General features: G+C 29.1%; 1 protein-coding gene across 2 annotated transcripts in view; it reads left to right on the top strand.

The window, feature by feature from the left end:
• The first annotated feature begins 22,995 nt into the window (after positions 1-22,995).
• The window catches only part of LOC129975741 (glutamate receptor ionotropic, NMDA 2B-like), a 287,159-nt gene continuing 283,762 nt past the window's right edge, over positions 22,996-26,392 (top strand). For both annotated transcript variants that reach the window (XM_056088929.1, XM_056088928.1), the window contains exon 1: positions 22,996-23,080. The gene's annotated coding sequence lies outside the window, so the exon portion shown is untranslated. The remainder of the gene's footprint in view (positions 23,081-26,392) is intronic.

Raw genomic sequence — 26,392 nt, 5'->3', positions numbered from 1 at the left:
GGCATAAGAACTTTAATGAGCACCCTGTGTGCTAATCACTTTGCTAAAAATCACAAACGCTGAAATTTTATTCATAGCCAAGCCTTTTGAGAAAATAATTCGTCTGCTGGGAGCAGAAAAGTAATGCAATAATTTTTTCCTAGAAATTTGAAAGTTTGAAAAATGTGAATGAAAGAAATTATAAAATCGAAGAAAGCATATATATTATATCTCCTGCTTTCTCGATGATAGGATTATTTTCTTTTAAAATATGCAATATATATAATGTGAAAAGCCTGCAATATATATAATCCTTAAAAAATGAAATAAGTGTTTAATTTCTCAAATATTGCATCTAGATATATACTTCCACTTTCAAAGTTCATTTTATGAAACCAATTAAGTTCCTTTGGAAATAGATAATAAAAAGCAAGAAATAATGATATTTTGGCACTAAATCCTATACTGTAAAACTGACATTCAGTAAAATGTTTCTCTTAAATCATTGATATAAGCAGAACATTTTATGCCAATAAAAGTTTGCTCATATATTTTTATTTCTTAATTTAGAGTCTTATAAGTGCAGTTAGAAATATTTGTTTAAGATAAGTAAATTTTTCAATACTAAAAACGTGTCATACACAATTATTTATCTAATAGTATATCATCCAATCATCATAAAAGAATCTAGCTAGTTACCCATCTGTTTTTTATTTTGATTACTTAACAGTTTCAGTCTCAACTTAATAAAGGAACTAAGTTAAATTTGAGAAATGGAAAACTTTTAAATTGTTTTGGAGAAGTAACGCAATTCCGAGACAGGAAATAAAGTATTTTGCTCGCATTTTTGTGTGTGTTGTTATGACTTCCTATAAAATGAAGCATTTCCTATGCAATTGCATATTATGAGAGGAATGCAGTTTTGTATAGATGGTCAAAATAATAATTTTGAATAAGTTATTTAAGCACTTCAATAAGAGCAAATTCATAATATTAAAATAAATTTTAAAGTTTAATAATGGTTAATAACTTCAAGCTTGTTTTTGATTCCACTCTCTTAATAAAATGTTATTTTATGTATATTCTCCTGAAATATGCAACGAAAGACGCACTCAAATTCCAATTTCAGATATGAAAAATTGGTTTAAGCTATTAAATTTCTATTCTAATATCTCTGAAAACTTTATAGATCAAAGTATGAAACTGTGTACATACAAAGCTGAATATATAAGAAACACTTTTCTAATTGATACTTATAAAAAACCATGTAAAAATTAAATTTTATTAGCTTTTTATTCTTAACATTTAATGAAGAAATCTTATTTAATGAATCACTGTATTGAAAATATGCTGTTTGTTTCACTTTTTTGATATGCCCTATACATGAATCACGATGCGATTTCCATTATGAATATGTGTGTAGAAAAATTAAATGTAACATTGGTAGATTTTATCTGGTATTGAAGTAAGTGAAATTAATTGAGTCTATTGTTTATATTCTTATTTGTCAACTAAGTAATATAAGATGATAAAAATAGATTTGGAAATCCGACCCAAAGTAAATTTATCTTTAGAATTTGTTGTCCACAAACAGGTCGGCGTAAATTCTTGATTCCCAATTCGTTGAAAGTTCACTTACTCTAAAGTCCCCAATTGTTAAGTTTTCGGCAACACATTTCACAGCAAACTTTTGCAAAAAGAAAGACCGAAGATCTAGAATCTAAATTTTGCAGATTAATTCTAATTGCTCTTCCTGTGGCTTGTTACTACAAATGCGATTTTCTTTGCGGTAGAAAGACATTATGTTATGATATAAATTTCACTGCGAGAAATGTAAATGATGCTTAATTCATCATTTACTCGATTAAATTTTTTTTTTCATATATACTCTAAAAAATGGTTCAGCTAGCTGGAAATAGCACCATACTTTGATGCTTGAAATTCTAAAAAAGCAGCTTTAGAATTTCAAGAAAAAATTCAAATAATGTATATAAAGCATTTCATGATCCGAATTATGCTGGATATTTGTTGTCCGTGCAAAACTTCAGTATTTCCCATTTTCTTCCAAAACAACTAATTATTTTATGAAAAAAAATTCGTAGACATTGTAAGCTATTATTTGGCTAAAGAAAAAGCTGTGGACTATATATATATATATATATATATATATATATATATAATATAAACGACTTTCTATCCCTGTACAAAATGATTCTAATACGGATTTAGATTATCTGTAGAGGTGAAGATGTAAGCGCATGTGCAACCAAACTCTAATGCAATTACTCTTACCCACTGTCTCATCATTTTACAGATATGTAAAGTTAAAACCAATGCAAATTGAAGGAAGATTTAATGAGAAAAGAAACTGATTTACATATATGTTTGAGAAACGACAATATTGTAGATTTACGTAAATGGACAAAAATTTACAACTCCAATAGATGATTATTTCATTTGTTTTCTGATGTTTGTGAAGCACTTGTGTGCTTACTAAAGAAAAATCTTTCAATTTTGTTGATATTTCAAAATTCTCTTACAGTGCAGAATAGCAGATGCATAAACAAAAATGGAAAGAAGATTCGAGCGAAAAGATGAAGTCCACCTATGAGAATAAAGGTTGGGACTTGAAAACAATACCATTATATAGAAATAATATTTATTGCAAGTGGATAGGGAAAGAAATAAAATTCTTCCTATTATTATTTACAAGGAAAATCTAGCCATTTGAAATGGAATCCAAATTTTTCTTAATCATCTATATTTTTATATAAGACATATTCTTTTATTAATCTATATTTTTAAGAAATATTCAAGAAAATTTTTAATATAAGATGATTTGTGTATCATTTGAAGAGTATCGTGCTTGTGATAATATTCTATAGCACTACATAGGAATACTTCATTTATCACTATCAATTTAGAAACTCTCTTTCTTTGGATTTTTTTTCCAGAAGAATCTGACATCGCAGCACTTTCTAAATTTTTCTTGAAGGCCTACTTTCAAAATTCATTCAATTGTTAACGCGACATTCGAGATGATATATGGAAAAGGATCTATTCACAAATTTATTTCTGAATATGACTTTGCAGAAAATGCATGTCAAATATTAAAAGAATTCAGAAAGTTTCAGAGACGAAATACAGACATGAAAAGCAAGGGAAATGTCATAGAATATAATATTATAAAAGACATTTCTTATTCTTTTTCTTCATTTGCATTAAGAAACAGAAACGATATGAGATATAAAGAAAAGACCCCTTTATATATTATTTTCAAATAATAAAATTTAATCTGTATATTTTGGTACTGTACATGTTGGCAGTTAGTGATATGATTATTTCTTTTTATTAAACAATTCAATTTTAGGTACCAAAATGCTCTGGATATTATGTCTGGAACGCAGCGTGTGTAATTTTTATTGCCATTATTTCAATACCCTGGATTTATTTTTCATTCTGATTCCATAACGATGTAGTCTTGATCTTTAGTAAAAGAAATCTCAAGGTATCAAGCATTTTCAGTACATGCTCTTTATTTCTGATATTTCAGGAGGATAAGAAAAAGACAGCAATTCGAATAATGGAGCAAAAAATATTGCTGTAAAGGAAAAAAAATATAAACCGATGTCCCGGTGCCGTCTCTGTAATGATCCTTTTAAATTCATTTAGTTAGACTTTAAAGGACATTTCAGAAAGTTCTAAGAGCTTCTATTTCACTTTGTATTTCCTTTTTACAAGATTACTTACTTCAAAACTTTGAAGATTCTTATAAGATTGATATAGACTGAATGAATTTAATTTTTATATAGTTTCGAATAAATTTCTACAAAACTTTTCAGATTAATTTTTTTAAGTTTAAATGGAATTGAACTGATTTCATTTGAGAAAATTTTTGGAGGTGAAGAATAATATATCTGATTCTTTTGTTATGAATGAATTATTCCTTTGTTATTTCAATGAAGGAAGAAAGCGAAACAGTTTTATTAAAGTATTTGATTGCTCTGTTATATTAACACTCCGTTAGTCGCTTGCTTTTTTCAAACAAATGTGGTCGCGCTTTACCTGACAGATACACCTGTATATATTGTTAAAATAAACAAATAATATTGATAAAAACACAATTTTAAGTAGAAATAAATAGCAATAAATCAAATTTTTTGATACTACGTACATAGTTTATTGTTTACAAAAGAATTAATGAATTATAATACTCATGAGAGTTAAGCATGCAAAAAGCAATAATCAAAGTTTCATGGTCGATAAAAATTAGTTTTGTCAGTAAATATAGCTTAGTCGATTAAAAAAAACATTTTTTTTTTCTTACTTAATTTACATTTCCACTGTTCGATTCACTTCCACATTCCTGAGAGCAAATAAATACACAGTGCTACAAACACAAGTTTGAATCACAATTTTTGCATGAATATCTAATTAAGCGTATTTTATTTTGTTTTTGACCTTTTACGAGAAGAATAATCATTGTTATTGCTGTTATAACTTCTTTTTTTCAGATATTTTTTTAGCACAATTTTTTTTAAACGCATGGCAGTGGATATTGACAAGCTGCGAATAATGTTGCTGTATCTGGGAGATACTATCTAGTTTAACACAGTAAAATTGTGAATAAACACTTTAAAACAGTAATAAAAAGTATTAATACTAATTTCAAAAACACAAAATACAAAATGCGAAAAAAATGTAAAAGTAAGAAATACTTACAAAAGTGGTCGCGTTGTATCTCACAGATAATCTATAATAGTTGCCTTTTCGAATATCACAGTTGAAGCGCGGGAATGGCAATAAAATTCCCTCCCAAACAAAATAGGAAGATAGCAAAAAATAATTTTCTATGACATAGCGCCATCCAGTTATTGGAAAAAGAAATTATCAGGTATCTGTCAGGCACGACTAACGGAATGTTAAGATAAAGTGAACACTATCTTTTCAACTGCTTAATTTTAAATGCTGAAAATTTTAGTTAGATGAATATGGATTTGAATTTTTTGTATTCCATGTGACAATATACATTTTCTATCATTTTTATATTTCATTAACTCTAAGATCTCATGGAACGACTCTCTTTAGAAGCCTGTTAAAAGATAGAAAAAACAAGAAAAAAGTTATTCCATTAACATGGCTCTAATATTTATGAAAAATTTATGCTTGTTTGTTTGAATTCTTTTAAGAGAATTATGAGCATCAAAGATGATGCAAAACAAATTTTATTGAAATTAAAAATAACTATTTATTCCTGGCTAATAGGCTGATCGACAAAAACGGCAAGACACTAATATAAACATTATCAGCCTGATTTCAATACTACGTGAATAACAACTAAATTTCTTCTTCTTAATCCTCCATTCCATCTATCACCACTATCCATTATGCTCGATTTTCCTATTTACAAAGAGAGACATATTTTCTCTACCAAGTATCATTTGACAGGTTTTAATAAGACCATATCAGCTTATGTTTACAAAGAGAGTCATGTTTCTTAGACTCCAATATTTTCTAATATTTAATCTCAGTTAATACAAAATACCGAACAACGTTGTTACGATATCTTTCCGACATTGATTGGCATTCAGAACATTAATAATATCGTGGAAATATCATACGATATCTAGTGGTAATAGGGAATCAATTCTTATCAGCTTATCATGTTTGCAAAAGAGACATATTTCTTTTTATATCATTATTTCACAGAGTATAATCATTCCTTATTAATTTATAAGTCAATTTTATTTGAAATCCACCAGAGAGCAGTTTTTGTGATAATATATAAACATCCAATTCCTGAAAGGAGTCATGGTATCCTGATGGAAAGATACTGGCTTCGAGACTGGATTCGACTGAATAAAAAACAATACGAGCAGGTCTGGTGAATTCTAAATTTGTCAATCCTGAATATATTTCTAGTAATATAAAGCAATTATATTTTACTTTGTGAGTGAGAGGGGACGGGAGGTATACTCAAATGTTTTCTTGGCATCTGACTAATGTCAAAAATAATAAATTCACAAAATAGCCTGGAGTTGCTTTGAAATTGAAATTAAATGAAAGTAAACTAAACCTTTTTCTAAGATATAAGTAAATTTCACTTTAATTTAAAGGAAGCATGTTATTAAAAACATATGGATAATATTTGAAATGTATGACACATATTATTTTAGACAATACAACGAAGTATATATCTTTGTTAACATATTACTTAAATTTGTTAACAATTGAATTATGTTATTCCATTTGCGAAGTTAATTTTAAAGTTATTCCTGTTGCAATTTAAAAAATAATAATTTATCTTCAAAGTAAGAGATTTTCGATTAGATGGTGTAAATTTCCAGCATTCGATTTTCCATGAAAACATTCATTTCAAACTTATAAATAAAAATTATTTATTTAAAGAGGTCAGTTCTTTACGTATTATTTTCGTAATTATAAACTCTTACTTATTTTTAAACGATTTATGAACATATATTTCAATTTGAAATTTTGATACTTTTAGAAACCTGGTAACCTTTAGGGAGTCCTTTTATAAATTAGCAAGAAATATCAGTTATTATTTCATTCATAAATTTCACCAGGAATAATTCAAGAAAATAATTCCACTCTTCATTTCGATCTATGAAGGAAATTCGATCTTTCTATTTTCAGAAAAAAAAATTTTAGTCTATACTCCAGTCAAAAATAACTTCTTTAAAGAGGCCATTTTTCTTCATAATATTTTCAGCAAATATAAACTCTAGCTTTTCTTTATCTTTCACAGAAGCAGAAATAATTTCAGCGAAAGGGAATAAATGGAAATCATTCTCCCATGGGGTTTGTCTTAATTTTGAATCTTGGAAACTTTGGTATTCAAAGTATTCTCACTTGAAATGGAGGCGTAATATTTTCTTTCTTAACAAACTTATTTGTATTCCGAGGAGAGTAAGGATTTATTTAAAATTTACTGTGTGTCTCAGAATCTAAAAATTATATTTTTCTTCTATTTTCTAGTTCTTATTTTCCATATCTCCGAGGAATGCTCATTTGCTAAAACACTTTTGCATTTAAATTTTACTTCATATTTTAAGCGCTATCTTAGAAATAATGATAAAAAAAACGGAGAAAAATAATGAATAAAATTTTCTAAGAGAGGAATGAAAATAGCACAAGGAAGGCTTTTTTTTTCTAAAATTTTAAATTAATCTTTCTGGAATAATTGTGGTATCAGTAAGTATTAACTAAATTTTCATCTGGAAAAAGTAAGGTACATGTCCGCAAAATATATCTGAAATTTTTAATTATATCGAAAAATTACTTACTGATTTCGCATTTTCATATTTACTTTGAAATTTCATATTTACTTTGAAAACTGTTATTTCTTTATTTGATTTTGGAGATTAATTTCCTCATCATTTTGGCATTATCTTGTATGGATCAGTATTTAAATATATTTTATAAAATTATGATCTATTATTTACAGAAATATAATTGTAAATAATATATATAATATTAAAATAAATAATTATTTATAAATTGAAAAAATATTTCAATTTTTATCAATAAGCTATTATTTATTTTTTTCCTGAAAAAAGTAAGCTATAAAGTTGTAAAATAAATGTTTGATATAATTGCAATTTAAAAAAATAAATAAATGATCATTTGAATTTTAAGTTAAAATTAATGTTATATTTAATTTTTTATTAAGTACTAATTTTCTGGGTTGTGAATTTTCAATTCGAATCTTTTTTGAAATATATTTACATCTATAAAATTCTAAAAAGTATATAAATATATTGCGTATATTCTAGTGTAAAGTTCAACGAAGCTGTCAAAATACTGGATGTATTATCATATCTAAAAAAAAAGGTATGCTTCTTGAAGCAGTATATAGCTTAGTGGTTAAATTTTCAAATATATGGCCTCTTACAATTTAATACTTATAATGTAGTTAGAGACAGTATAATACAATCCAGTTCTCTGGCATATAAATTGGAGTTTTCTTTTTAAGACTGTATAATTTATTAGTATTTTAAATATATAATTGCGATATAACAAATATATAATTGAGAAAATAGCAAATTTTATAGCTTAGTTTCAAAGCGTTTATAGTAAAATATTTGTCTTTTCTAACTAAAAATAAAATATTTTATCGTAATTTATGCCTATGTAATACACGTTGCAAATGTAATATAACAAAGATTATTGGTTTTTCAAGAACTAATGTAAAATCTTTTATAGACACAAAGACTTTTTTTAAAGATTTCCAATTTTTTAAATCTTTAAAAATACGTAATTTTTTTATAAAAATATTATGGATGCAAATTCATTCCTGCTTATGCAAATTTATTTAAAAGTAATACTTTTACTTTTATCAAATATCTTACTAGAATATATTTCATCATAATGATAAAAAAAAACAATAATTTTTAAAGTTATAAGTGTATAAAGGAGTGAAACAAATTATTTTTATTGCTTCTCTCGAAAACAAAGGATATATTCCTTATTTTAAAGGATTTAAACTCATGTAAACAGGCAGTAAATGCCTCTTAATTCTGAGTGCAGTGACGATTATTTGTGAATGTTAAGTACAGGATTATGAATTGAATGAAATTTGTAAAATGCTTTTTTTTTCTCTTGTGTTTAAAGAAGCAAATATTTTTCTATATTTCTTAATGAAGTTAATTCCATATTTATAGGAAGATTAAGTACTTTATTCATATTTGTGTATATCATCAATCAGATTAAAATTAAATAATTTGACTGGTTTTGGTTCTTCAGTTCAAGGAAACTTTCCTTCCTTTCTAGTAAGAAATACCGAAAACAATGAAAGAAAAAATTAAACACAAAACAAATCCAATAAAATAATCTAAATTATTGGATGTGTCTAAGCAAAAACAGTAGTCGGCTAGTAGTAATAATTGGAAATTAGTGATTGCGACAGGATATCTATGAATTTTAGAAAATTTGAAATGATGTATGACCGAAATCCTGTTTTGTATATTTGAAATATTTTATCCCTACAACGGCTGTGAATGAATTGGGATGGTGTTGAAATGACATATAAATGCAAATAACGTGTATATGAGTAATTTGTGGCAAAACATTTGAGAAATAGTGAAATTTCTTTTAGAAAGATACTTATAATAAATAATAAAAAAAAAACACTTTTTTGGCTTTTTTGAGTGTCAAATACTTATAGATCACAGTGTATTTTCAATTTTTTTTAAAAAATAAATTCTGCTTTAATCACCTGATTGTGAGAGTAATATAGACCAAGGAAATGTTAGTTACCTAATTTATAGCTGACCATTTATGCCATCATAAAACTAAATATTATCATTTTATTTTCCTCTAGCTAAGGTATTTGGACTTCGCTGTTCATTGCAAAGCCAATTTTGGATTTAAAAAAAATTATGTAATCGGTACTTAAGATATTTCTTTATATTATTTAAATTTCTGACGTGCTTTGACTTTTTCCTAATTTAATTTTGCATATATTTTTCAGTGACTATGAGGAAAATGATGTAATCTTTGATTGCCTGAATGTTGGCTATTCACTTCTGTCTTCTCTTAAAATTCTTTACACTCCAATTTAAGGGTGGCTTAGATCGAAGTTAAAGTTTCATTAGTGTGATGATCGGGCAAAAGCGGAGAGGAAACTTCACTTTATTCAAATGGTTTCTTCGTAAACACACTCGAAATTTCTTCTTCAGTTCTCTTCAAATGCTTTGTCAGTACGGATTTACTTTCCGGATATTTAAAAAATGTACAAATGGCATTTTATGGTGTGTGCAAAAGACAATAACTGAACAAGTTTGATAAAATCTTTCTATCAGAATGAATTATCAATCTCATTTCAGATTTGAAACTACATTCGCTATAATGAAGCCATTTCAAAATAGGATTTAGACTTGATGAGATCCTATACTATTTCCGAAATGGGAACCTTTATAAATCCATTTGAATAGTACATTTAGTGTATGTAATATTTCCTCAGTCGTTTTTTGTTATTTTTAATTTATATTTCTTCAGAAATTGAGAATTATAAACTATAAATCTGACACTGAGCAGCCCTTTCTGTGATGTGATATACTGTATGAATATACAGAGTTGAATAAGATGGTATCGGAGGGAGTTTAACAGTGATTGTGAACATCGATTGAATAGTCTTCATTCGGTAACACTCATCAGAAATTTCAAACATTCCTTTTTCTAATTTATTTCAAAATGCCAAATTTTTTTATATTAATTTCATCTCTTCATAGACTCAAAAAAAACTTACACTGTTTTCCTTGAATATTTGTCAGTTTAATATTTACTCCACGAAATAACAAATTATTTACATACTTTTATATGTTGTTGTTTCTTATGGCACTTGTCATAGACGAGCCCACTGACGAAGTCATCGATTTTAAGCAGAGAGTTTTTCTCTTGTTTTCAGTAGCGCCATTTAGGGCCAAGAATACTCTTAGTTACTCATTCGTCACAACCCTTTTTACGGGACGAACTTTATGCATGCATTCCATTCACTCATCCACAGAAAGATGATAAAAGAAAGACGCATATTCGCTTGCACAACCCCTTTTTTACAGGATTGGGGTGGGAGATTAATTCTTTCACACACCTCACAGATAGAAAACAGGGGAAAAGCAACCATGCCCGAACCAGACTCGAACTCGGGACGGCCAGGGCATGGGGAAGACGATCCATCCCTAAGCCAAGACACTGGCATACTTTTATATGAACTATACAAATGTTCTTTACATATAAAATAGTGCCATCTCACTACTCCGATATCCTGTTTGCGCATGCTTGAAGTTCCGCGACTCTCTGGGTAGCTTTGCCACTACTTTATTCATATCCTCCGTAGTTGATTGCTAGAGTTTGAAGAGAACTTACAAATACCGAGTTTGATAACTGTTCTACAAAGAAAATGTTAAGAAAATCGCAAAAATTTCTATTCGTAATTAAATTACAAATTTTAAAGACAATGGCAAAAAAATTTAATCATCACAATGTAAAATAATGTATTTAATTAAAATATAACTGCCGAAAAAGTTTGTAATTATTACCAATGTCTAATATTTTAAATCTTAATAAGAATTGAAAATTTTTACTGGCTAACTGCTGTTTCAAATCAAAAATGATGTAGCTTAAATCTTATAAATAACTTGATTTTTACTCACAAATATTCAATAATAATTACATAAGTGCCGTGCTTTTCTATCAAGTGTACGGATAGCTTCAGGAACTAAAACCACATGAATGTTTAAAGTATTTTCTCTATACAATACATCTCTACATGATGAATATACTCTTAACACATATTAAAGAATTTTGACGTGACGAATATACTTTTAACACATATTAAAGAATTTTGATGTGACGAATATACTTTTAACACATATTAAAGAATTTTGACGTGACGAATATACTTTTAACACATATTAAAGAATTTTAAATCATTTGGTCCATCTGCTCTACAGTTAAGGCTAGTACAGTGTCTCATTCACGGTGTTTAATTTTTAAAACTTTGTTTTATAATGAATTGATTATTTCGAAAATGAAACTTAGCAATGCTTTCTATAAATTTCGTATTTATACTTTAAATTACAGACCAACTAAAAGGAAGAATTCAGTTTTCATTAGCATACCTTCTCATCAATTTAATTAAAGATAACTACGTCGGAACCACTCTAAATTCTGAAATATTTCTATAGATAAAATATATTTAACGCCTAGGGAATTTGATGCAAAATGCAAACAATATTCCTACATGAATTCAGCATTAATAAATCGTGAAATAATTTAAGCTAATCTTAGGATGAGAAAGGTTCAGATGTTAATAACTGAAAATGCCACACGATAGTTGTGTATATATAATTAATTTATTCTATCTATAAAATTCATTATGCGTTAATGTTACTTATTAGAATCCTAAGCTATTTCACAATGTAAGGGAAAAATCAGTAATATGTAGTTACAAGATGTCTTTTATGTGTTAACATCAAATTACTCCCGAGATTTCACAGATTTAATGGATATTCATCAGAGAATTCATTATATCGTACTTTGTAATTCATAATGATAATTTCTTCTGTAAAATTATCAGTAATATGCATAGATTATTTGCTTTAAAACATTACGATAGAATGAAACATAAATGATGTAGGATTAGCACTAGATACGTCAAAATTTTACAGATTATATCTCGTTCGTTTGTGTTATGTTAATTCTAAATGTTAGATTTGTTATCCTTTTTTTTTATTCTTTGTCTTGGGAATTAAAATTTTTGTGTGTTTTAGTTAGTTTGCTTATTAGATTATCTGTTATGAATAGCATCTTAAGCGTGAATGTCTTTTTGAAATCAAATCATTTCATTAATGATATAAAGATCATAGATTATGGATTCCAAAGGGACAAAGTGTTGGATCCAATATCCACAATTCTCAATGTCCGATCTCCGTTGCAATGTTATAAACATCATGTAAACTATATATATATATATTATATATATAGGAAAAAGATGCATTCTGCCTTTTTTCTGGAAATCTCCACATTATATCATGCAGCAAGTGCATATAGGTTATGACGGAAATCAAAGCTAGCACGGCATTTTGTAATATAATACCGTGAAATATTGTACATAACATTATTCTATAATCAACAATATAATAATGCGAATATAATTTAATTTTGGATAATATTTTACAATATATGTGTGCTACTTAGGATGAAGTGGTGCACAAATTAGTAAACATGGTGGTTAGTGCGAATCAAAATTCATTGAAGCTGTCAAGATGTGATTTGGAGCACATCCTTCAAACCGAGATCATGACAAAATGACAAAAATAATGGAAAGAAAAAAAAATAGGTTGGTCCACATTCGAAATAATACCCCAAATTTCTCTCCACGTGGTAAACTGGAACAGACGGGATGTCCTGTTTTTCATTGGATGCGGCCCATTCCCAGGATACCTTCACATATTCCATCTAGCTAACTCTCCATACTGTAGCTGTGGTGAGATAGTATCTCCAATTCACTATGCCACCGATTGCAAACTAACTCCGTCATGGCACGTGAGAAAGCCAGAAGCAAATCTCGAGAAAGAATGATATAAGAGAGTTGCCTGGATAGCCTTGTTGGTAGAGCGTTGGATTCGCGGCCCTTAGGTTGCAAGTTCAAACCCCGCCGGCCGAAGATTCCTCGCGTGCTTGGTGGCTGACGAGCGTATAAATCTGTCGTGATCTCATAGTCCTCCCTGTTGAGAGTAATACTACTGGGGGTACTAGATCAGGGGTGATGTTTTTCTGATTCAGGTCAAAATTACGATCTGTGGATGAGGGAATGAAATGTGTGAATGAAATCTGCCCCGTAAAAGGGGTTGTGACGTGTGTGTAGCTAAGTCGTTCTCTTGGCCCTAGATGGTGCTACTATAAAAACAAGAGACGCTCCCCCACTGGCTTAAAATCGTTGTCTTCTTAACAGGAGGCTTGTCCATGGCAAGTGCCATAAGGAACAGCAACAACACAACAACAGGACAGTTGCATTATTGCACCATTTCTCGAGACAAGATCCACGCTGTAATAAAACACATTCTCAAATACCCTCTTCAAGACCACTCAACAGCTAAGACCAAAACGTAACACATCAAAAGCAGCCTAGATTATTCCCTCATTACTGTAATAACCCAATGTTAGTTATCACCTTTTATCATTTTTCTGGGGGTTTTTTTCTCCTCTTTTGTTCCTTCTATCTGCTTTTCTTCCGCACACACACACATTATACATATGTGTATTTTTGATATAATTTGGCGTTGCATGTTTTTTTTTTTCGTTAATACACCCTGAATAAGAAAATGGATATGCCCAAGAAGACGAATTACAACTTTATTCTTCTCTGACTGCATCAACTTTGAAGTTCGATGGAATAAATCAAGTATTTATTGCTGCACTGCTAAAATTTATGAATTATTCTTTCATAGAAAGGGTACTCAACAAATAGGTTATAAATAGATATGAAATCCGAATGAATCCAAAGAAAAAACTGAATGCCTACATCAGCCATAATCAAAGATGTCGATGAGCGATTTAGTAAATAATGCGATTGCCAACTGGTTATTGAAATATTCAGTTATTATATACAACGGATTATTCAGCTATCTTTTCTGTATGTGATCATAAATATTTATTGACATAGTCAGAATAGAAAAAAAAATCAACCGTTTCTCTTTAAATAAGAATCGGCGTCTGCATCAAAAATATATATACTTTTTCAGATAGTCTTTTAGGAAAATACTATTTCTTATTTCCTTGGTTTCATGGATCTTTAGAGACATGCTAACATGAAATTCTATCATCAATACTTCTTTATCCCTTACTTATAGCAAATTCATTTTCTTTGATAAAACCAGTATGGTTATATGAGCTTAGAATTTCTTATGTAAAATGAGCTTAGAATTTCTTATTCATCTTTAGATTAAATATTTTATGTTTCACATTCGAAAGATGATAGTTTAAGAGGATCAATATATATATTATTTACTCAGTAAATAATGTGTATTTTTAGTATTGCTCTTCATTCTTGAACCTTTGCAAATACTGAAACTCTACTTTCAGTCTATCGGAGAAAATGCAGAAGGAAAATTCATTTAGATTTAATTTAATTTGTTCATGATTAAAACAACATTATGCCCAGAATTTATTATTGGCTCATATGAATATGTAAGAGAAAATATTACAATATTCAAAACATTCGACTTCAAGATTTTGACTTTTTGCAACTTGCTACACCACGATGATTTAAGAACGATTACTAAATTATGTTTTTTCTGTAAAAACGGTAAGTAAAAAACGGAAATAGTTATGTGGATAAAATTTGGCATATGATATTTACTCTCAAAGTTCAGATTTGTGTCACATCTTGGATAAAATCTGTTGGAAATATATCCATTTTTTTTTTATTCGTGTGCATTTTTGTTTTGTCAATAAGATAAATAATTATGATGAATGAATATTATTCATTTGATATGAATATGATGAATATGAATGAATAAGATGAATGAATGATGAATATGAGTGAATAAGATGAATGGTGATGAATGAACGATGAATAAGATGAATGGTGATGAATGAATGATGAATAACATGAATGATGATGAATGAATGATGAATAAGATGAATGATGATGAATGAATGATGAATAAGATGAATGATGATGAATAAGATGAATGATGATGAATAAGATGAATGAATGATGAATAAGATGAATGAATGATGAATATGAATGAATAAGATGAATGATGATGAATATGAATGCATATGATGAATGAATGATGAATATGAATGAATAAGATGAATGAATGATGAATATGAATGCATATGATGAATGAATGATGAATATGAATGAATATGATGAATGAATGATGAATATGAATGAATATGATGAATGAATGATGAATATGAATGAATATGATGAATGAATGATGAATATGAATGGATATGATGAATGAATGATGAATGAATATGATGAATGAATGATGAATGAATACGGATGAATTCAAACATATGCTTTATTATCATACTTACCGATGGATGTAAGATTTTTGATTAAATATGTCTACAAGCTGATTTTCAGTTGTTCTGTCTATCCAAGTATAGTATATGATATTAAAGACAATGAAAATACGAACGACATAGATAAATTTTGTTGGTGATCTTGTGACCAAATATTTAAACATTCATTAGGTGAATAATTTGAGATCTATAATAAATACACTGCCTTCTTTCTTAAATTATGAAGCTTAAAAGCGGCATTACTTGAACAGTATGCTAGCATGTTATTTCGTCATCCTTGCTCGCGATTTACTTATAACTTTCGCGTTTCCTTTGTAGCTTGTAATGGATTCTTGTCATAATGATAACGATTTATATACAGGTCTTCCATATACAGGTGTTAATCATGCATACATAGCATGTCTTCATTTTTCATGCATACCTTTTCGTTCAGTCAGATATTTTTTTATTAAATAAGGCTCTAAGGTATTACGCAATTTATGAGGAGTATTTTGTAAGACACATAAAAATGCAATACTGAATGATTCTTCTTTTAGTTCTTATGTATTTTAAATAAAATCAATGCTCATTTCCGTCAAATTCTTATAATAGTTGATATTGAAACAATTTCGCTCTTCATTACAAAGTTCATTTTAAATCTGACTGCGCCAGCGTCCTGGCAAAGAGGTAACGCGTCTTTCCCGTGGTCTGGGCTGCCTGGGTTTGAGTCACGGTTCGGGCATAGTTGTTCTTCATCTGTTCAATCTGTGAGGTGTGTGAATGTGCCCCCCTGTAAAAAGGGATTGTGCAAGCGAATATAAGGCGTGAGTAGCTAAGACGTAATCTTGACCCTAGTTGGCGCTACTAAAACAAGAGGCTGTCCTGTGGCTTAAAATCGATGACTTCGCCAGCGAGCTTGTCCATAGCAAGTTATAAACAACAACAGCAACATATCTGACGGCAGATATTTTGTGACATACATTACAAAATGAATAAATCTGAGAAGTGCTTTGAAACTGTACATGTTACATGCATATCAAATTTTAAATTAAAATATATTATGATGGGAAATTCATGATACCTACATAGAATACTGAATTGAAACATTTTGCAATTATTAATATCGGAGGACCAAATGGTTGACAAAATCGATTAGTTACCAATTTCAAATGTTGAGAAGGGAACAATTATCAACTTCCAAGAGCAACTAAACGATAAAAACTTTACGTAGAATGCAAAAGAAAAAGTGAAATTGGAGAATACGTTAAAATTTTACTCTGAGAATTGGGCAAGTCCAATTCACCGTGAAAGTAAAGGACGGTCTGAAGAAGAAATAGCAGTAATCTACAGATAGTTTTAAAGCTGTATTTCATAGCATTAAATATTAGTCATAAAATTTACGCAGATGCGCTTGTTGAACGATAGAATTGGGAATTCAATTTAATGCATAAAATCCATTAAATTGAATTATCGATAATGGCTGATAGCAAGTTTCATTTTATATGTTGTATTTTAGAGACAAAATTTACGGAAGTAGATGAAAGATGATGCAATAGTAAACCCGATTATGCAAACAATCATTTCTATTGCAAGATTATCAAAATTGCATGGTCTTCGTCAGTATCTATGCCCTATTTTAAATTCACAATGTCATATTCATAAAAAATAGAGGATGCTAATTTTATTTAACTATTATCATAATGTCGTCTTCTATATATTTATTAAAAACACAGATTGGATGCTGCATTGGTTTCATGGGAAAATAAATTATTTAATGAATATTTGTACTTGAAAAGGAATGTTCAATGTTTAATTTTTTGTAAAAATATGATCACGAATCATTTGTAAACGCTGTAATTTAATAATGTAAAAATTGCTTCATATATTGCGATGGAATTATTCTAAGCGAAATTATATGGAGATTTAAAATTTGAGAGAAATTTCAAACTCTATGCTTATTGTAGACTTTTGAGAAACAATCGTTCAAATATATGTATATGTTGCTTTAAGAGATTTTTCTTTACGTATTTAAAAAAAAAAATGTAAAATCTGGAATTTCATCGAAATTTCTCTGTTCCACTGAGAGAAGTGTTTTCAGGATACATACTACTATATGTAAAATTATGCTAAGTGCATTCCAGAAAGCATTTTCCAAGAACTTTTCTTTATAAGAGTGAAAAACTGCTTTTCAGACACACAGTAGACTTTCTTTCTAATCTAAGTCTCAGTAAAATGTTTCCTTGTCAGAGAGGAACTCTCTTTCCAAAAATGTTTTTCCAGGGGGAAATTACAGAAATTTTCAATATACGAAGAAACGGTTTGAAAAAAGCTACTTATGTTTAGATGAATGAATCTATTCGAACTTATTTTTACTTTTCTACATTCCTTGAACAGAAGGAATGTTCTTAGAACGGATTCGCTTCAAAAAACATTTGATCGCAAAATTTAGGTGCATGTGCAGACTAGACATTTCTAATTCAGAAAAAAATATTGTTTTCATATTATATCGTTATTTTGTGATTTAGGCAAAGGTAATTTATAAAACAGAACGAGCTTGAAAAATGGAACATTTCTCATGATCTTACCAAAAAAACTGTAGATATGTGTAGAAGTCTGATCAAAGTCTATCAGCAAGAAATTTATCTATCTATCTCATCTTCTTTAGGTAATTACGAGTTACCCATTCCTGAGGTAACAAGGAAACTTTCTTCCCTTCTTTTTGGTTTGGTTAAGTTTAGTTATATTAACGTTCCGTTGTGAAGCAACAATAGGGCTATTTTAGGACGGACCTCGTAATTTTGAACCATGGTCAGATGACGAGGATGACACCTGAGCTGGCACCCTCTCTCCACACCGCACCACACCAGCGGGAAGACGTTTGGTCTGACGGATTTAAAATGCAACAGACCCCCTTACACGACGGATTTTTGGTGGAATCGGGTCACGAACCTGAAACCCTACGGCTCACAAGCCGAGACCTTACCACCAGGCCACCGTGGCCTTCCCTTCTTTTTGAAGAGTTGCTTGAGAGGGCCACCCATTTGTGTATTTTCAAGTTCCATCATTGGTTGAGAAAAATATGTTTTCTTCCAAGTGAGTGGTATTGCTGTGTATTGGTGAGTGAGTGGTTTGATAGTTAAACTCTGCTATGAGCAAGAAGGATTATTCATGAGCTGCTGGTGCAGTGCAAAAAGCTAAATGTAATGGAGAGACTTTTTGAGGATTATCCTCTACTAGCTGGTTTGATTCTGAATAAACATAAATTAAGACATTGAATACGTTTCTGTATACCCCTTCATAATAAGCCCTGGCATAGTGCGTCTGAGAGGTAAAATTTTGCTTGTAATTTTTCTGGGCAGCCAACTTTTAGGATAAGTCGAATGAAGAGTACGTCTTGATCCGAAATGCAGAGTGGAGTATTTCGCATGTTCTATGAGTGATTTTTAGCTATTGGCCCGCCTTTTGGGCATGAGTAAGATGATATAATAATATTAGTTCGGTAGGTGCTCCGTATGGATTATTGACGATAAAAGTGGTAGCAACAGATTAAGTGAGAATGAAAGATTGTTTGGAGACATCTAAGTAGTATGTTGTTCTAAGATGAAAGTTAGGTGTGGAAGTGCCTGCGTTTTGATTTAAAGGGACGACATATAATGATTGTGATGAAGAGGTCAGGCGTCGCCTGATACTTGTGTCTGGGTGTCAACCGCCGCGAACAAGAAAGCGTCAAGGAAAGGAGGGAGACAACGAGGGCATGATTTTCTCGATATAGTATGCCCCTAGAGAGAGTGGACGACCCTTAGAGGATGTTAGCTTCAAGAATTGGCCAATGGTGTAACTGGATATGATTAAGACAACTATAAATTACATTTAACCTGTCTGTTCCACGCAGTTCAGGGGTTGAAATGTAATCGAATTGCCCATATATATTGCCAATATATATATGGGCATATATATATTGCCCATATATTTGTCCATATATATATGCCCATATATATGCACCATTATATATAATATGAGTGTGTGTATGTGTATGTGCACATAATAATGATGTACACATACGACAGAAATCAATAAGATAGACAGATGGAATTTTGCTGATGACGGAAGAATATTTGTACTGCTTCTAATAAAGGTCGCAGTAATCTAGTTGCGAAATCACATTCCATTCAAGATTTTTCGTTTATGGGATTGACTCATAATAAATATAATCTCATGGATAAAAAAAAATTATGTTGATGTGGTGAATTTTGGGAAGAAAGATAATAGCCCATAGTCATTTTTATCTTTCGATATGGGTTCAAAATTATGAGATCCATCTCAAAATAACACTAATATTACTTTAACTCTTGACGGTAAATTAACCAATGTTCTCTCCAAATTTTACGATACATCTATCATAGGATTGGGTATCATCTCAGTGTGCTTATTCGTTTGAGCATGCGATAGCTCAAAACCTCAATCAGCTAGATATAAATTTCATCATATACTTTTTTAGCTGAATATACAAGCGGTATGAAATCTTGAACCAAATAATTAAAGCAAGGCTATTATTTCAAAATGAAAGTGATACTTAAAATAGCCATGTTGCATTCATTGTCGCCTTGCCTAAGTTTTTGGAGGCAAATTAAAGGACATTTACCGCACTTAGATTGGTATTATGGTCAATATCGTCCCCGGTATGTCCATCATAGAAATGGAGGTAATTCAACCATATAGATTTTTAAGAAGTTAGAACCACCGACTACCATACTGGAAGTTTCACATTTCCAGATCTGAAATGCTCGCAGATGGGAATGAATACATGAAACTATAGAGAATTTGTATTCTTTTGTAGAAGGACGCCTATTTCAGTTTAATTCTTCAGGCTATGTAAATGTATAACCATTATAAAGCTAACAAATACATGAAATATACAAGTATAGATTTCTAAAATTAAAATGAAAAATAATTAAGATTTGGAAGCAACAAATCTTTATATAAAACGATAATAAAAATCAGTTTCAAAGTATGGAAAACTTTATATTCGGCATATAATCAGCATTTTTTAACAATTGGATAATATTTAGATAGAAAAAAATTATGATTCGTGCAATTACCTAACGTCCCTAACTAGAGATTCTTAAAATTATAGAAGTAGAATTTCGGTCCGGAAAGATAATCTAATTACAAAGAGAAATAAATGTTAATATATAACATATTTTTTTAATATATTCTTTCTTATAACAGAAAATTATCATCACAGCTAATCATCAGAAGGCTTATAATATTATAGGTTACTTTAGTTTGCCAATGATTAGCATTTTTCATTTGGAATTTGCAAGTTTAGATTATGGAGATCTCAGAGAAGCAGGAAAAACATCATCAAACGTGTACGGTTTTAAACTTTATCCGTAGGTTTTAGACATTCACAATGAATACATTATTTTCAGAATATGTTTTATGTACTTTCCAATTAGTAAATTATATTAAAAAAATCATCAATGAAAAATTTTAATCAGCATTTAGAAAATAATGTTGAGAGTAAACTAAAAATACATAGGATTGCATTAATATTTAAACAGTAAAAATTATTATTAAAAAAATTAAAAAGTGCCTTTTAAATTTATAATTTGTATTTTAAAAATATAAAATATTTGCAAATACTCTATCTAATTTATTAGAATTACACATCCTTTATTAGTTTCCTCGGTAAATAATTAAAATAGTTGTGATATATTTTCATGCCAGGTTGAAAATTTTTTATTTTAATTACTATTTGTATTACATTAAATTCTTTTCAGTTTTCAAAATTATGTGATTATACAAAAATATAATTATCGTGTCAATCGATATTAAATGCCATATTTTACTACTTTCAATGCTTTAGAATATTACATGCGTTTTTTTCAATATTTCAAGCATAATTTATTCTGATTTAAAATGCATAAAAATAATTGCTGCATAATTTATAAATGTTACATTTGTAATTCCCTTTACGTATTTTGATTCCTTTTTATAAAAATTCAAATTGTTTTTGCTTTTTATTCTTAATGGTTATGTTTTTCTTTCTTTTTCAGGTATCACAATGGTCTAAGTCTTTATCCAAAAATCCAATCAACATTGTGGAAATCCATCGTTATCATAACGGAAAACTAAAAGAATCCCTAAAGAAAGATCAATGCATCTGAAATTAAATCCATTGAATTCATATTTCTTTTCCCAATCGCATTTGAATGTCATTGAATCGTCTTTAGCAATCACTTTATTATTTGCAGAAGAAATCTCAAAATTCCAGAACTGCAGCCCTTAGATTTGTGTTCCCTTTCCAAAGAATATTTTATCAGAACTTTAAGTTGTATTTCGAAAGATAAATAGAAAAATTTATTTTTCATCCATCTTCTGGTTGGAATATATTTTTGTATTGTGTCTTCAAATATATTGAGCTGAATATTTCTTTATGCCATCTTTTCCAAAGAGAATTAATAATCATTCTGGCAATTCTATGAATAAAAATTTGAACTAGTCCGATGGAGAACCGTAAAAAAATAATATATACCTGAAAATATTTGAATGAAAGAGTATACCTGTTTGAACTAAGTTATCTATTATCAAGCAAAAAGATACTTTATTTGTCACATTACTTTCTGATACAATTTGAAACTAAGATACAATTTTCTTTTTTAAATGTCTGTCATATGTTTGAAAATTTTGATCTGATATATAGTTCTAAAACTAAACCAATTACATCTGCTCTAAGACTGTGCAAATACAAGAAACTGTCATGTGATCCGGCTTTGTAATGTAAGCGCAAATTTGAGACCTTACTGGTATTAGCAATCCATGTGGCTTAGAGAACAGTGACATCCATGTATGTACGTAATCGTTCCTATACAATGTAAATGGCATACATAACAGATATCGTTCAGTGCTGATCTTTTATAATACATTTTACATAGTTCTCACGAACTCTGACCCTTCAAGGCAGCTATGCATGGGAAAGGTTCCATTGATATATATTTAATCTCTAAGTGTTATTACTTCGTGCTCTTCTAAGTTACGTGTGTCTTTATCAATATTCAATATGTCTAGTAGAAATCATCCTCACAATATTGTGCTCCTCATCCCAATAGCTACTATATTGTTTGCCTTATTGCCAAGTTGCAGCAACAGGCAGACAAGCGATTGGTTGCTAAGCAGCCACCGTCAGAAAAATATCCACTTAGGTGCCATTTTGCCCAAGACCTCCCTCCTCACAACCCAACGGATGTATTTCAAGCGATTGCTTGATGCAACAGAGATTGTCAATAAAAACAAGTACTATGACTTCAATTTCACGAAGAATTACAGGATAGCTCAAGGGCCATGGCTGATGATGCACCTGTCGGCCAGTCCTCTTGAGATCCTGACCACGCTGTGCAGCCAGTTGCTGACGAAAGACGTGGTGACTATTATTTATCTAACGAACTCTGAAGTATATGGCACAAATGCAGCTTCGGTGCAATATCTGCTGCAGCTGACTGGTTACTTGGGCATTCCTGTCATTTCATGGAATGTCGACAATGTAGGATTAGAACAGGTAAGTGCTTCATTATGTTGTATAAGGGAAGTGATATAAAAAAATATATTTCTGCTTTAGAATATCCTGAAAGATTTATCTTTTTTTAGCCATTTATCACCTTGTTTTTTGCCAGTACAATATCTGAGGTATTATCAATCACTGATTATAATAAATAAATAATAACAATTGATAACAATTTTAGATTATCTATTGTTTCTCTACTACTAATGATGATGTATAAACAACCAAGAATCAGGTCATTTAAAGGGAACTGTGTACCAGAAATCCAAAAGACTATTGCTAGTTGTTTCTTTATCGATAATGATACCTTCTAGAAAATGCCTCAGGTTTCCGGATTAATATTATTTGCTTTGCATCTCATGCAGGAAATATGATTCATTGCTGAGTTTTAAAAATATTTACTAAGCCATAAAAATTTTTACAATTTTAGTCGCTTCGAGGCAGAACTTCTTATTAATATATTTCATTCTATTATAATCTTAAAAAGCTTTTAGATTTCTTATAAATAAAAAAGATAATTGTGTGTTTAAATAGAGTAAAAATGTAAAAAAAAACCAAATCATCTTTATTCATATAATCTTATAAAAGTTAAAATATTCGGTGACATTTTTACAAGTCTTGAGATATTAAACTAAATACATTGTATTTTCAAGTCACGTATTTCGTGGTTTTTCCCTTGGATTTTGTTATTTTCTGGTCTAGAAAATTTAGGAGTAAATTGTTAAAAATGGCAACAAATAGTTATTATTAAAAGTAAATAATAAAGATAATTTAAAAATTTAATAATTTTTTGCTAATAAATTTTGAAAACGAAAAAAGCGATTAATTGTTTTTTTTCACTATGAATATTATATAAAATGTATAAAAATACAAATTTATGCCCTTTCCTCTATAGATATGAAAAGCATGTATAAAAAGAGTTGAATCTACTTTTGTATGGAAGGAAACTAATAATTTCCTAAGCGCGCCAAAACTTGTGCAAAAGTTCTGAAATATTTTGTTTGGTGTTTCTCTAAGTGTTTCGTTATATATTTATTTTAATTGCATGTCTATGATGTGCATTTTCTGATAAATTGCATTATAGGACTCTGAAAAGAATGATTCTGCCATGTTAGTGTTTAGTGTTTAGTGATTGAGATTTTCATTTGTAATGGCTATATATAATGGATTTCTATATTCATATCTGAATATTTTTCAAAAAACAATAGTCGCTATTCTTTAATTTCTTTAAATGGATTTTGATATACCTAGAATGATAAATGTTATTTTAACCTGCAGTCAGATTTTCATTTACATTTACATTTCATTGAAATTTATATTACACTGACATTTACATTACATCGATATTTACATTTAATAATGAATTTAGATTTCATTATTATTTCCGTATCGGTATTTTTTATTTACATTTTCCTTATTGACAGTTAATTTATAATAATTTTTACTGACAGTTATGAGACATAGTACGTTATTTAAGTGCTTTTCTCTATGCAAAGAATTAATTATATTTTTTTAGCAACTAAAAATTCATTAAAACATTTTTTAAAATATTTTTTTTCATTCAATTATTTCGATTCTTTGTTATCATTATTTTATTCTTCATTCATTCAGAAAAATTCGATGTACTTATAAATAGGATAAAATATCAATAGAAGAAAGTTAACATCATAAACAACATCAAGTGAAAAAGAATTTTTTTCAAATTTAATATGTAAACAACTCTTTTATATAAATTATTAAGGAAAACAAAACTTTTATCATCTAATCTGTATTTTCACTTAAAATGAAAAGCAATCGTTTGCACAAAAGAATTCTTGAAAATTGTATTTCTTCTTCCCTAAACAATTATTATAAACCACTGGAAGCTAATTTATTTGGTAAATTAGAAATAATTTTTAAAGAACGATACAAAACTTAATTAACATTGACTAGCAAAAAAGATTTTTTTTAAATATGGAGCAATAATAAAAACATTTTAAACATTGACTATAAATCTCCATCAATCATTAAAAAGTGGAGTGAATTTCTAAGTCATTTTTTAAGAAACAGAAAGTTTCAGAAAATTTTTATTTCATGTATATTCAAAAAGGAAAAGATAATAAGTTTGCTACTCTTTAATGTGATGTCAAAATAATAGTTTCAAATAAACATTCCTGAATTTATTGGCAAAAAAAAGGTGAAACTCATCTAAATTTTCGCAATTTAATAAAATATCTTAAAGAGTGAATTTAAGAAAAAATAAAAATAGTGCAGCTCACTAAAAAATATATTCCAAAATGCCATAAAATCGCTACATGTCATTGTTTAAGAGCAGTTCATTTAATTCACAGGCACATACTTTTATTTTCTATTTTACTACATAGTATATCACCCTTTCCAGACACACTAAGTGATGAATAATGCTATATCTAGAAATCAAAACTCTCAAATGAAAGTCTTGGATTTTCAAAGGCATAAAATTCGATCTAAGTTGATAACTCTTAAAAATATGGGGATGAAAAATATATTAAATAAAGAATCGCTACTTTTTAACCATTGTAGGTAATACATTTATTTTAAGTGAGCAGAACATTTAGATGGTCAGATATACCAGAGGAGGTTTTCTTAATGCAAAGCTCAAAAAGTTGATGATAGTTAAAAGAGAATTTCACTGCCCTATAGAAGTTAATGTGTGGATGATTCTTATAACCATGTTTCTCATTCATTCCTATCCATTATTGTTTCTATCATATGAAAATGTTTCAATAACAAGAAAGAAAAACATCCCATAGATGAATGCAATGATTGGCCAAACTCTTAATACAGATCATTTTGGCATCAAAACGAAATGGCCAATTTCTTTCCACATTTCATTTAAATGAGCAATAAACTGATTAAACTTTTCAGATATTCAGATGTACGATGCTTTAATAGAAGAGTTTTCCCTTGTACAAACTTGTTATTTGATTCATATTTAGAAAAAGATTAGCAACGAATGATAATTTCATTGTTCACAAGAAGTTAATGTATGGGTGACTCTTGCAATCCTATTTTTCTTTCATTGTGTTTGATCATTAATTCTGTCATATGAAGAATATCATTAATAAAAGAAGAATATAGACGTCACAAATGGCTGTTACTAAAGGATCTAAATTTTTATACAAAACTATAATTGTAGTGTCTTTCGTCTTGTTCTTGTATTCAGATAATAATTTCGAAAGCATAGATATAGACTGGCAGGTGGTTATCTATTGACGTAGTTGGCCAAAATTTTATTAATATCTTACAATTCAATTAAAGAAAGGGCATAAAAAGATATTTTTTTTCATT

Source organism: Argiope bruennichi, chromosome 7 (genome assembly GCF_947563725.1).
Source record: "Argiope bruennichi chromosome 7, qqArgBrue1.1, whole genome shotgun sequence".
Taxonomy (NCBI): domain Eukaryota; kingdom Metazoa; phylum Arthropoda; class Arachnida; order Araneae; family Araneidae; genus Argiope; species Argiope bruennichi.
This window is presented reverse-complemented; position numbering and strand designations above follow the sequence as displayed.